Source organism: Globicephala melas, chromosome 11, assembly GCF_963455315.2.
Source record: "Globicephala melas chromosome 11, mGloMel1.2, whole genome shotgun sequence".
In the NCBI taxonomy this organism is placed as follows: Eukaryota; Metazoa; Chordata; class Mammalia; order Artiodactyla; family Delphinidae; genus Globicephala; species Globicephala melas.
Window position 1 is genome coordinate 71,046,690 of NC_083324.2, and position 12,602 is coordinate 71,059,291.

The following is a 12,602-nucleotide window of genomic DNA, read 5'->3' on the forward strand; positions in this document are numbered from 1 at the left end:
GCGGGCATGTTCATTGAGCTCCTGTCACGTGCCAGACACTATTCTGAGGTTCATCGGTGAACAGACAAACCTCTGCCCTGGTGGAGCTGACATCGTAATGTAAATATGAATAAATACAGTACAGAGAGGAAGGGAGAAATAAATTATTTGAGGGGAAGTAGTGGAAAGGGACTGGTACTGAAGGTGGTTGAGAGTGATGAATCCTCAAATAAAGTTTCTCCTACAGCATTTCCTTTAGTCAGATTACCAAGAAGCTACCTTTCCCCTGAGTTTGGAAAGTTGGCAGCCTAGATTTGGGTCTCTGAGCTGACCAGAGGCCATTGTTTGCAGGTCCCATCTGCCTGCAGTTGGGGACAGTTTCCCCAGTTTGCCTGAAATGTGCCCAAGTGTGTGCTGTAACATGGGGGGAGAAAGAGTGACCAACCTCAGGGGGTCAGGGAGAAAACCCCATAGTAACCCCAGATTGCTGGTGAATCAGAATCTCTGGAGGGGGCAGGGGAGACGGATTTCCATGTTTTTAATAACTAACTCCAGTCCATATTATTATTATTATTATATTTCATTTTATTTATTTATTTGCCATGTCACGCAGCTTGCAGAATCTTAGTTCCCCAACCAGGATTCGAACCCATGCCCTTGGCAGTGAAAGCGTGGAGTCCTAACACTGGACCACCAGGGAATTCCCCAGTCCATATTATTTTGAAGCAAATCCCAGACATTGTATTACTTCATTCATACCTATTTCAGTATGGGATCTCTAAAAGATATGAGTTATTTTTAAAAATGTAACCCAAGTTTCATTGTTACACCTTAAAATTTTTTTTTTCTTTTTTGCGGTACGCGGGCCTCTCACTGCTGTGGCCTCTCCCGTTGCGGAGCACAGGCTCCGGACGCGCAGGCTCAGCGGCCATGGCTCACGGGCCCAGCCGCTCCGCGGCATGTGGGATCCTCCTGGACCAGGGCACGAACCCGCGTCCCCTGCATAGGCAGGTGGACTCTCAACCACTGCGCCACCAGGGAAACCCTTAAAAAAAATTTTAACAGAATGTAATAGCAAATTTTCAATGCTGATGGACTTTGGGAAATTATAAATTTCTTTTTCAGGATTAAAGTAGAATTATGTGAGTTTTTAAGGCAAGGCCTTTGGGAACACAATATTTGCATAAAATGCAGCTGCCCTACATTTATTTATTTATTTATTTATTTAGAATAGCAAATAGTTTATTAGCAAGTACGTGGTTTTAGTGACAATAATAAATTCACTTGAACAGAAGACAGTAATCAAATCAAAAGAATAAATGCTTGCCAATCAGAAAATCTGTGGCCATTAGGGCTGTCATGTAGAAATCCAAAATCATTGAGTCCAAATCTTAATGAAGATACATCCTCTTATTAGTCCATATGGAACAGGTCCACAGTACCTGGAATCTAGAATTCTATAGATTATCACCTTCTAACCAAACATGACCCGTTGGCACATAACTGTGCTTTTAAATAAACCTGATGGACTATTGATAAGAATTTTGTCTCCTTCCAAACCAATTACTCTTTTACAAATATTTGATTTTGGATCACTCGGGCTTTTTGCAATCACAGTGTCACCTCTTTGGATACCATAAAAATGTCGACTAAAATTTTCTGCAAAGACAATATCTGAATTCTGAATTTTAAGCTCTATTGATGGTTCAGAACACATGACAACACCACCAGAGTATTCAAAAACACAATGAGTTATACAGCCAGACTGAATAATATAACCAACAAGCCGAAAGGTTTTTCCTGGAACACCACGAAGCATGGTTCTATGCAGACTCTGCCGCCATTGGCCATATGTCTTTTCAACAATACATTCAATTTTTACGGTAGTTGCAGGGCTTCCAGAAAAAAACATCTAAAGCATGTCTCAAAACATATATAGGTGATCCATGGTTTCAAGATTCCTCTAGCCCCAAAGAACCCTGGAAGGCTCTCGCCCAGCACTCAGGTGGCTCTTTCTCCACAGCTGCCCTACATCTAAACCCGGGATATTTATTAAGTATTTATTATACCTGTTTATGTGCTATTTGCTGGGGATATGAAGATGAATATGACAAGATTCCTACTTTTGATGGTAGCACTGTAATATGTTTTTTACTGTAAGCTTCTAGAAGGTAGTCTGTTAGTAACATTTAGATTTGAAGTCAGTCTTTTAGTCCACTATACTTGAGCCATAACTTAATACCCAGAGTTCTTTACCACCACTAGCTGTGCAGTGGGAGAGAGTAGGCAGTTAAGTGCATCCTTCCACGCTGCAGGGCTTTGTTACTTCCAGAGTTGGGTATCTCTTGAACCACCTCAAAGACTTTTGAGACCCAACCCACAGTCTCTTTTGATGCCATCCTTTGTTTAGACCTCCTCTACCCAACCTGGCACAGCATTGGCAGTTGAGATTAAAGGAGGATAAAGAGAGACCTGGAAATGTTTTCCCCAGGACCATCTTTGCATCAGTCAGACAATGCATACACAGGTCTTCTGTCAGTAGATTCCCATTAGATCTCAAGATTTTGAGAGGCTTTTAGTAAACATGTTAAGCAGAAATTTTATCAGCCCTGAAAATTTTCAGCATGTGTGTTTCTGGCTGGTTTTAAAATCTGTTGATGTTTCTCCAACTTGAGAACTCAGACCACCCAAGATTACTTCTGCAAATCCCAGTTTGAGAAACACCAATCTGTGTACGATTAATGGTTCTATAGTCAGTAAACTTAGGATCGTTAGCACTATGTTGGAATTTATCTTAAAGAAGTTTGATATATTCATCACTGTTCTCTTGCTAAAATAATCATGAATGTCTTGCTTTCTGTGGATCCTTGTGTTTCCATGTTCAGTTTGACCACCATTAAAGGTCATTCCTTTACAGCACACAACAAATCACTGAGTTCTGGAGTTGGATAAGTTAAATGATTTTCAAACTTTTTTCTCCCAGTTAAGAGTTCTATCACTGAGTTAAAGGGGAGAAGTGGAGCATTACAGTGCCTCTACCACCAACCTTTAGGCCTCCAAGACAGCTCCTGGACCCCTCAGAGAATCCTAGGTCCCCGGGGATCAAAGTTTTTAAATCACTGATGTGGCTATTAATTTCATTTAAAGATGAGAAAACAGGCCCTGAGAGATTGGAATTTGTCAGTAATCACAAGCCTAGTCAATGTCAGTATCCAGAACAAGCCCTTTCCAAATTCCGTGTCCCACCCGCCCCGACCTGTACATGTCCCCAGCCCCTGTAAAGCCTGGCCAGACTTCTTCCTGACCCCCCAAGGTTGGTCACTCTTTCCCCCCATGTTCTAGTGCATTGTTTAGCCAGCTGGATTGCTTAATATATTAGGTTTGTTTCTATTCCACCTCATTCCAAGTTGGAATTAAAGCAGCTTTAAGGCCTGGAATTTTTTTTTTTTTGATTCCTAAGTTTTTCTCCTAATAATGTTCTTAGTTTTTTCCACCTTTCTTCCTTGCTGTTAGTATGCTCTAGCTAGTTACAAAAAGAATGAAGGTCTTGGTTGAATAACAAAGGAAAAACTCAGAGCCCATCTTGTTGAGTTTGACAGCTTCTTCTTCTTACAAATGGGCATAATTGTGAAAATATACTAGTGTTTTCTCCTAGTAAAATGTCATATTATTTCACAAAAAAAATGACCAGCGACTTCACCTGAAAAAGCTTGGGAACCCCCGCCAAAAGCTCTAGCACTTCTTACCTTGCATTGTGATGAATTGTTGCATCTCTCTCCCCAAAGAAAGGGAGTTCCTTACAATCAGGAACTGTGCCAGGAAGTTTGACACAGCCTTGCAATTACAAAATTTAACAGTCCGGGGACTTTCCTGGTGGTCCAGTGGTTAAGACTCTATGCTTGCACTGCAGGGGGCACAAGTTTGATCCCTGGTTGGTGAACTAAGATTCCGTGTGCTGCACGGTGCAGCCAAAAAATAATAAAAATAAAATGTAACAGTCCATAACAGTGACAATATAGTAAAAGGAATAAGATGAAAATACTTTATATCTTAGATGACGTAAACAGTTACTTGCCCTGGGTAAGTGACTGTTTTATGGTGTAACTTTTTCATCATGACACTTATCAGAATATTGTTTGCTTAAACATAATAATTTACTTCTTGGCCTTGCTTTTACAGTCCTACAAAAATGTTAAGGGTATTTACATTTATTATTGCATTTTATGTCATACTCATTTGATATTCCCAGTCCTTAACAGAGGACCTGGCACATAGTGGGTGCTAAATGTTGTTTAAATGCTTTATTCTTTTCAACCACTGAACAAGTTCATTAAAGGTAGTAATTAGTGAAGCGGCTTTCCCCATTCCCTAAGCTATTCTTCAGGGTAGAAAACAGAAGGAGGCAGGGGATAAAACTACAATTTACTGTCCTCCCTTTCTCCTTTCCTCCTTTGAGGATGCTCTGATTCTATAATTCATGCTAATGAACTCATATAAGCTGTTCTTACCTCCTAAAGTGATTTCTTCCAAAACCTTAAAAATCGCTATAGGACCAAGATGCAATGACAGGGATTGGATTGACCTTCCTGCATAAAACAGTTAAAAATTAGATTAAATATATTAAACAATGTTTTTTAGACATTGAATATCAGGCAGCACAGGACAGGGATTCATGAGAAATAGAAAACAGATAAGGTAAGCCCTGTAACTGCCCCAGCTTCCGTCTGGGGAGTTTTCAGGCCATAGCGCAGGGAAGGGGAATCCAGATGGAGTCTAGTAATCTTCCTGAGTTGAGCTGATGCAGCTGGGGGGTAAAAGTGGCTAAAATTCATTGGGCAGAGCACCAGAGGAGAGAGCTACATGAAGATAAAACCCTGGAGAGCTGCAGAGAGTCTCTCTTGAGTCTTCAGCTGGTAACCTGATCGGTACATGTGTGTGGGGAAACTACCCAAGTCATGGGAAAGAATCAACCAAAAACATTATAGGAAATAACACTTGGAGCTCACACAGGGCAGAGAAGAGTTTGTGTTCCCACCTGCAAGACTGCAAAAATCCTTGTAATTCATGGGACATCAAGTGAAGTACTCGGAAGGGTATTGCCTCACTATAGGGCAAAATTAGCCCTAGACTAAAGACTGGCAAAGCTTAAAAGCAGACCTCAAGAGAATCAAACCATTTACACGTAACTTAATTGTGTCCTAGACAAAGTTCAAAAGTATCTATAGGAATACAAAAATATCCAGTACTCAATAATGTAAAATTAGCAATGTCTGGAATCCAATAAAAAAGTACCAGGCATACAAAGAAGGAGAAAAATACCACCCACTATGAGGAGGACAAAAATCAATCAGTAGAAAAAGACCCAGAAATGATATAAATGATAGAATTAGTAGAGAAGGACATTAAAAAGCTGTCACTATTCTGCATAATTTGAAGAAGGTAGAGGAAAGATTGAACATATTAAATAAAGAAATGGAAGATATTAAAAAAAAACCAACTTCTAGAGATGAAAACTACAATGTTTGAAAATAAAAAATACATTGGATGCAATTAACAAGCAGATTAGACACTGCAGAGGAAAAAATTAGTGTGCTTGAAGACATAGCAATAGAAACTATCCTAAATGAAAGCCAGAGAGATAAAAGGACACTTAAAAAATTTTTTTTTAAAGAGCACCAGTGAACTGTGGAACCACTTCAAGCAGCATAATCGTAGGTAATTGGAGTCCCTGAAGGAGGGGTAGGGACACAAAATATATGAAGGAATGGCTGAAATTGTTCTAAATTGGAGGAAAACTATAAACCTACAGATCCTAGAAGTTTAATGAACCCCAAGCACAAGAAGCATGAAGAAAATGATGCCAAGGCATATCAGAATCAGATTGCTTAAAACCAGTGATAAAGAGAAAAAGTTTAAAGCATTGGAGTGGGGGTGGGGTGGGGAGGGGAGACCTATCATGTACAAAAAGACAAAAGTAAGAATGACAGCAGAATTCTATTTGGAAACAATGCAAGCAAGAAACAGTGTAGCAATATCTTTAAAGATCCAAAAGAGAAGAAAAAACTCAGTCTAGAACTATATGTCCCATGAAATACATTTCAAAAATGAAGGCAGAATAAACACTTTTTTTAAAGACATACGAAAACTGAAAGAATTCATCACCAGATCTGTACTACAAAAATATTAAAAGAAATCCTCCAGGGGCTTCCCTTGTGGTACAGTGGTTAAGAATCCCCCTGCCAATGCAGGGGACAAGGGTTTGAGCCCTGGCCTGGGAAGATCCCACATGCTGCGGAGCAGCTAAACCCATGCACCACAACTACTGAGCCTGTGTTCTAGAGCCCACAAGCCACAACTACTGAGCCCGCGTGCTACAACTACTGAAGCCCTCATGCCTAGAGCCCGTGCTCTGCAGCAAAGAGAAGCTACCGCAGTGAGAAGCCCATGCACCACAACGAAGGGTAACTCCCGCTTGCCACAACTAGAGAAAGCCCGCACACAGCAACGAAGACCCAACCCAGCCAAAAATAAATTAATTAATTAATTTTTTTTAAAAAAGAAATCCTTCAGAAGGGAGAAAATGATACCAGATGAAAATTGGATTTACTCAAAGGAACGAACAGCACTGGAACTGGTAAATATGTGGGTAAAAATAAAAGTGACTACAGCTCGTTATACCTTGAATAGCTCAGGCACAGATCACATGAGAACACTGCAACCATTCCACAGCTCATGATTGCTTAAATAAAGTTTCCCAATGATCCCTCTGCTAGCCTCAGCACCTTTTAAAGGTAAATTTGTTTGTAAATGATTGGGAAATTATGGCATATACTGATGCTATACCAAATTAGTGCAAATAAAGCAAATGTCAGTAATTTTTTGTATGTTGGTAAGATAGCCTATTATATTGACTCTTGGTGATCTTTTAAAGTTTTAGCTTCCTAGTCATTTTCACTATGTAATGTTTTTGGAAGAAGAAAAAGAACAGAGAGGCATATAAGGAAGAGAAGAGAATCATTCATTATAGCAGTCACATACCAAATTTCATTTTGTGAAGTATTTGAAATCCTGTGTATGACTTTAAAAATTTTCTTCTACTGCTGCTAGATTATAATATCTTAAATCAGTAGAATTGATTTGCTTAGCTAGCTTTCCTGAAATAGCTGTTCTTGAAACCAATACATTTCTTGATATGAGAGCTCAGACTGTTCCCACTGTATGAAAAACATTTTAAATAGCCTGTCATCTTCCTTTTTATCCCTGTCTTAGAGGTCTTTAAAATCTTTCTGTGATCTTAATGAAAATCAGACTGTCTGGAAGATATTTCTTACAGATAGCTGATGTAGATTATTCTTGAGGCCACTAGGCTGCTTGAAAATTTTCCAGGTATTTGATCTCTGGTATGCTTACCTAGAGTGAGACTGATTTGAGATTCTTGTGTTTCATGGGTCTCCCCCATCCTCTTTGTTTTATTAATTGTATTTGGTGTGGGGGGCACCGTGTGGCTTGCAGGACCTTAGTTCTCCAACCAGGAATCAAACCCCGGGCCCCAGGCAGTGAAAACCCAGAATCCTAACCACTGGACTGCCAGGAAATTCCCATATTAATTGTATTTATTTCTTAAAATAAGCCTTTCACACATGTGGCATAACATTCAAGAGGTACAAAAGGACATATAAGTGAAGTGTATACCTTCCTCTGTGTTTCCAGCCACCCAGATTCCCTCACAGAAGCAGCTGGTGTTGCTGGTTATTTGTGCCTCATTTCAGGGTCTGAATATTTACAAACACATGTATATATTCTGCCTCCACCCAGCACTTGGGAGCATAAATCATGATTCATGCACACTGGAATATTACACAGCCGTTAAAAATAATGAGACAGACAGTTCTGCAGCCTGTGGAACGAAAAGCACATTCACAGAAAGATAGACAAAATGAAAAGGCAGAGGACTATGTACCAGATGAAGGAAAAAGATAAAACCCCAGAAAAACAACTAACTGAAGTGGAGATAGGCAACCTTCCAGGAAAAGAATTCAGAATAATGACAGTGAAGATGATGCAGGACCTCAAAAGAATAGAGGCAAAGATCAAGAAGATGCAATAAATGCTTAACAAACACCTAGAAGAATTAAAGAACAAACAAACAGAGATGAACAATACAATAACTGAAATGAAAAATACACTAGAAGGAATCAATAGCAGAATAACTGAGGCAGAAGAACGGATAGGTGACATGGAAGACAGAGTGGTGGAATTCACTGCCACAGAACAGAATAAAGAAAAAAAGAATTAAAAGAAATGAAGACAGCCTAAGAGACCTCTGGGACAACATTAAACACAACAACATTCGCATTATAGGGGTCCCAGAAGGAGAAGAGAGAGAGAAAGGACCCAAGAAAATATTTGAAGAGATTATAGTCGAAGACTTCCCTAACATGGGAAAGCAAATAGCCATCCAAGTCCAGGAAGCGCAGAGAGTCCCAGGCAGAATAAACCCAAGGAGAAACACGCCGAGACACATAGTAATCAAACTGACAAAAATTAAAGACAAAGAAAAATTATCCAAAGCAACAAGGGAAAAATGACAAATAACGTACAAGGGAACTCCCATAAGGTTAACAGCTGATTTCTCAGCAGAAACTCTACAAGCCAGAAGGGAGTGGCACGATATATTTAAAGTGATGAAAGGGAAGAACTTACAACCAAGATTACTCTACCTGGCAAGGATCTCATTCAGATTTGATGGAGAAACTAAAAGCTTTACAGACAAGCAAAAGCCGAGAGAATTAAGGACCACCAAACCAGCTGTACAGCAAATGCTAAAGTAACTTCTCTAAGTGGGAAACACAAGAGGAGAAAAGGACCTACAAAAACAAACCCATAACAATTAAGAAAATGGTCATAGGAACATACATATCAATAATTACCTTAAACGTGAATAGATTAAATGCTCCAACCAAAAGACACAGGCTCTCTGAATGGATACAAAAACAAGACCCGTATATATGCTGTCTGCAAGAGACCCACTTCAGACCTAGGGACACATACAGACTGAAAGTGAGGGGATGGAAAAAGACATTCCATGCAAATGGAAATCAAAAGAAAGCTGGGGGCTTCCCTGGTGGCGCAGTGGTTGGGAGTCCGCCTGCCGATGCGGGGGACATGGGTTCATGCCCCGGTCCGGGAGGATCCCACATGCTGCGGAGCAGCTGGGCCCGTGAGCCGTGGCCGCTGAGCCTGCGCGTCCGGAGCCTGTGCTTCGCAGCGGGAGAGGCCACAACAGTGAGAGGCCCACATACCGCAAAAAAAAAAAAAGAAAGCTGGAGTAGCAATACTCATTTCAGAGAAAATAGACTTTAAAATAAAGAATGTCACAAGAGACAAGGAAGGACACTACATAATGATCAAGGGATCAATCCAAGAAGAAGATACAGCAATTATAAATATATACGCACCCAACATAGGAGCACCTCAATACATAAGGCAACTGCTAACAACTAAAAAGAGGAAATTGACAGTAACACAATAATGGCGGGGGAATTTAACACCTCACTTACACCAATGGACAGATCATCCAGACAGAAAATTAATAAGGAAACACAAGCTTTAAATGACACAATAGACCAGTTAGATTTTATTGATATTTATAGGACATTCCATCCAAAAACAACAGATTATACTTTCCTCTCAAGTGCGCACGAAACATTCTCCAGGATAGATTACATCTTGGGTCCCAAATCAAGCCTCAGTAAATTTAAGAAATATGAAATCATATCAAACATCTTTTCTGACCACAACACTATGAGATTAGAAATAAATTACAGGGGAAAAAACGTAAAAAACACAAACACATGGAGGCTAAACAATACGTTACTAAATAACCAAGAGATCACTGAAGAAATCAAAGAGGAAATCAAAAAATACTTAGAGACAAATGACGATGAAAACACTACGATCCAAAACCTATGGGATGCAGCAAAAGCAGTTCTAAGAGGGAAGTTTATAGCTATACAAGCCTACCTCAAGAAACAAGAAAAATCTCAAATAAACAATCTAACCTTACACCTAAACAAACTAGAGAAAGAAGAACAAACAAAACCCAAAGTTAGTAGAAGGAAAGAAATCATAAAGATCAGAGCAGAAATAAATGAAATAGAAACAAAGAGAACAATAGCAAAGATCAATAAAACTAAAAGCTGGTTCTTTGAGAAGATAAACAAAATTGATAAACCATTAGGCAGACTCATCAAGAAAAAGAGGGAGAGGACTCAAATCAATACAATTAGAAATGAAAAAGGAGAAGTTACAACAGACACCGTAGAAATACAAAGCATCCTAAGAGACTACTACAAGCAACTCTATGCCAATAAAACAGACAACCTGGAAGAAATGGACAAATTCTTAGAAAGGTATAACCTTCCAGGACTGAACCAGGAAGAAATAGAAAATATGAACAGACCAATCACGAGTAATGAAATTGAAACTGTGATAAAAAATCTTCCAACAAACAAAGTCCAGGACCAGAAGACTTCACAGGTGAATTCTAGCAAACATTTATAGAAGAGCTAACACCCATCCTTCTCAAACTCTTCCCAAAAATTGCAGAGGAATGAACACTCCCAAACTCATTCTATGAGGCCACCATCACCCTGATACCAAAACCAGACAAAGATACTACAAAAAAAGAAAATTACAGACCAATATCACTGATGAAAATAGATGCAAAAATCCTCAACAAAATACCAGCAAACAGAATCCAACAACACATTAAAAGGATCATACACCATGATCAAGTGGGATTTATCCCAGGGATGCAAGGATTCTTCAATATACGGAAATCAATCAATGTGATATTCCATATTAACAAATTGAAGGATAAAAACCATATGATCATCTCAATAGATGCAGAAAAAGCTTTTGACAAAATTCAACACCCATTTATGATAAAAACTCTCCAGAAAATGGGCATAGAGGGAACCTACCTCAACATAATAAAGGCCATATATGACAAACCCACAGCAAACATCATTCTCAATGATGAAAAACTGAAAGCATTTCCTCTAAGATCAGGAACAAGACAAGGATGTCCACTCTCACCACTATTATTCAGCATAGTTTTGGACGTCCTAGCCACAGCAATCAGAGAAGAAAAAGAAATAAAAGGAATACAAACTGGAAAAGAACAAGTAAAACTGTCTCTGTTTGCAGATGACATGATACTATACATAGAGAATCCTAAAAATGCCACCAGAAAACTACTAGAGCTAATCAATGAATTTGGTAAAGTTGCAGGATACAAAATTAATGCACAGAAATCTCTTGTATCCCTCTACACTAATGATGAAAAATCTGAAAGAGAAATTAAGGAAACATTCCCATTTACCACTGCAATAAAAAGAATAAAATACCTAGGAATAAACCTACCTAGGGAAACAAAAGACCTGTATGCAGAAAACTGTAAGACACTGATGAGAGAAATTAAAGATGATACCAATAGATGGAGAGCTATACCATGTTCTTGGATTGGAAGAATGAATATTGTGAAAATGACTATACTACCCAAAGCAATCTACAGATTCAATGCAATCCCTATCAAACTACCAATGGCATTTTTTACAGAGCTAGAACAAAAAATCTTAAAATTTGTATGGAGACACAAAAGACCCCGAATAGCCAAAGCAGTCTTGAGGGTAAAAAACGGAGCTGGAGGAATCAGACTCCCTGACTTCAGACTATACTACAAAGCTACAGTAATCAAGACAGTATGGTACTGGCACAAAAACAGAAACATAGATCAATAGAACAAGATAGAAAGCCCAGAGATAAACCCACACACCTGTGGTCAACTAAGCTATGACAAAGAAGGCAAGGATGTACAATGGAGAAAAGACAGTCTCTTTAATAAGTGATGCTGGGAAAACTGGACGGCTACATGTAAAAGAATGAAATTAGAACACTCCCTAACACCATACACAAAAATAAACTCAGAATGGATTCAAGACCTAAATGTAAGACTGGACACTATAAAACTCTTAAAGGAAAACATAGGAGGAACACCCTTTGACATAAATCACAGCAAGATCTTTTTTGATCCACCTCCTAGAGTAATGGAAATAAAAACAAAAATAAACAAATGGGACCTAATGAAACTTAAAAGTTTTTGCACAGCAAAGGAAAACATAAACAAGACAAAAAGACAACCCTCAGAATGAGAGAAAATATTCACAACCGAATCAATGGACAAAGAATTAATCTCCAAAATATATAAACAGCTCATGCAGCTCAGTATTAAAGAAACAAACAACCCAATCCTAAAATGGGCAGAAGACCTAAACAGACATTTCTCCAAAGAAGACATACAGATGGCCAAGAAGCACATGAAAAGCTGCTCAACATCACTAATTATTAGAGAAATGCAAATCAAAACTACAATGAGGTATCACCTCACACCAGTTAGAATGGGCATCATCAGAAAATCTAAAAACAACAAATGCTGCAGAGGGTGTGGAGAAAAGGGAACCCTCTTGCACTGTTGTTGGGAATGTAAATTGATACAGCCACTGTGGAGAACAGTATGGAGGTTCCTTTAAAAAACTAAAAATAGAATTACCATATGATCC

At 38.9% G+C, this 12,602-nt stretch overlaps 1 protein-coding gene and 1 pseudogene across 4 annotated transcripts in view; one reads left to right on the top strand and one right to left on the bottom strand.

Annotated features, from left to right (window-relative positions):
- The window catches only part of BICRAL (BICRA like chromatin remodeling complex associated protein), a 106,080-nt gene that overhangs the window by 54,956 nt on the left and 38,522 nt on the right, over positions 1-12,602 (top strand). The gene's annotated exons all lie outside the window — the stretch shown is intronic.
- Positions 1,282-1,798, bottom strand: LOC115860686 (mitochondrial inner membrane protease subunit 1 pseudogene; annotated as a pseudogene).